This window comes from Cynara cardunculus, assembly GCF_001531365.2.
Source record: "Cynara cardunculus var. scolymus isolate 2C chromosome LG 5, CcrdV1, whole genome shotgun sequence".
NCBI lineage: Eukaryota > Viridiplantae > Streptophyta > Magnoliopsida > Asterales > Asteraceae > Cynara > Cynara cardunculus.
This window is the reverse complement of record NC_037532.1, coordinates 15,378,244-15,380,319: the sequence shown is the minus strand read 5'-3', so window position 1 is coordinate 15,380,319 and position 2,076 is coordinate 15,378,244.

Here is a 2,076-nt window from a genome sequence, read left to right as displayed (position 1 = left end):
TAAAGACTGAAATGTAAATGACTGAAATTAAATTATTAATAACTAAATATTATTAAATAACATTAATCTAGGTAATGATGTAAAACAAGTACTTGATGATATGGAGAAATGACAAATGAAAGCCTTGAAAGAAGGGAAGTTTGACTTTGAGGAAGCTTGCAAAACAAGTAACAAAACTTGCAACACAAGTTTCGTTACTAAGACCGAAAAGGTTACTTGCAAACTCTTAAAAACAGATTATTTAGTCTACGTAAATTAGTCGTGAGCCACAAAGCAGCAGCGATCGACTAATTCGTAACTTGTAACAAAAGTCAGAAAACATATTGTATCTTGGAAATAAAAACAGAAATGAGATTAAGATTAAATACGAGCACTTGAATTAAAACATGAGAATGTAATCACAACTTCACTTCACAAAAATCAGTTCTTGATTGGAAGCAAGAAAACCGAAAGCATGAACCGAAAACAATAATCTAGAGAGTATTTAATACAAAGATTAAATGGTAGAAAGCATAAGAAAGTGTATGAAAAACAAAGCCTTAAGCCTCTATTTATAGGCTAAAGAGTTTGCACAATAGGAGCCACCTAATAAGACAAAAGGTGCTTCAAAAATGGGCTTTGACCATACCCAAGGTCGTTGACCCAACAGCTACTAAGGAGCAGCCCAAGAATTCTCGGTCCAGGCAAAAGTGCAGCTTACGGACAGGTACTACAGGATTCTGCCACACCTGGTCCTACAGGACTGCTGCAGGATTTGGCCCGAAAATCATCAAAAACCTGCATAAACAGGGAATTAACATTAGATATGTTATATTACCACTAATATATGAAAATGTCATAAAAAGACTCACTTAAGACACTAATAGGCAAATAAAACAAGTGAAAATAATTAAGAAAATGATGTAATAAGGTTAATAAATTAACACTTATCAATACCCCAAAAACTATTCCTTAGCGGTTGGATTTCTACATCATCAGAGTTATCGTCGTCTTCGGGTATGTTCAAAATTTCGGCAGCAACAGAAACATCTTCGGCCATATCTACCTCCCACAAAGGTTTTGACTGTTCAGGAGACAGGATCGGATACGGGTTGGGAGACTGCATTGGAGACATGTTCAAATCTTGAACAAAATAACTGTCCGGTTGAACGATAACTTTTTGTTCAAAATATGAATTTCCAGCGGCATCATAAGAGAAGAAGGTGCTTGGATTTTCACCACTCCCTTCACTAGAGAAGAAAGTGCTTTGATTTACACCACGAGCACAACTGGTAGGGAAGAGTGTGCTTGGACCATATGGGCTTGCACCGCTAACGTCGGAGAAGAGTGTACTTGGATTTCCACAACTTACAGTACCGGGGTAAAAAGTGTTTGGACCGTCCGGGTTTGCACTTGATGGATTTCCTCCATAACCTCCATCGTCGACCATAAATAATGTCAACATTTCTGGTAAACTTTGACGAATGGTGTTGTGGAAGATTACCACATCATCATCATCCATTAACTGATATAACGTATTCGTTTTATAAAATAAATTGAAAGAACCACGTAAACTTAACTTTTTCGTCACACGTTTGACGACCCCAGGATATGTTATTGGTGAAGATAAACGTATTACACATGTGGGGGAGCTTATCGGAAGGTACTCTAACACACCATTTATTTCTTGGAATAAACCGCCACTTCGAAGATACACAAACACATCATCACTTTGACGTAATTTCATGTTTTATGATGGTTGATTGTGTTTAATGGGTTAAGGATTGTGATCGTTTATTGTGTTGAAGGGTTAAGGGTTGTGAGAGTAGAATAAATGAGAAGAGAAATGAAAGAGGATGTGTGAAAAATAATAAAGTAGGAGGTTGATATTTATAGTGAAATTGGTTGCACTAAAAGACAAAATAAGATTTCTTATAAGATAAGAAAAATATGTTGGTCTCGTAAGGGTCTACAAGAATAGAAACAGTTTGTGGAAGGGGGGGATGAATACAAACACAGTATTTTCAAATTTAAAATATATATTGATAGAGAAGATCAATACAGATTTTACAAGACTGTTTGGGAAAGATAAGGTAA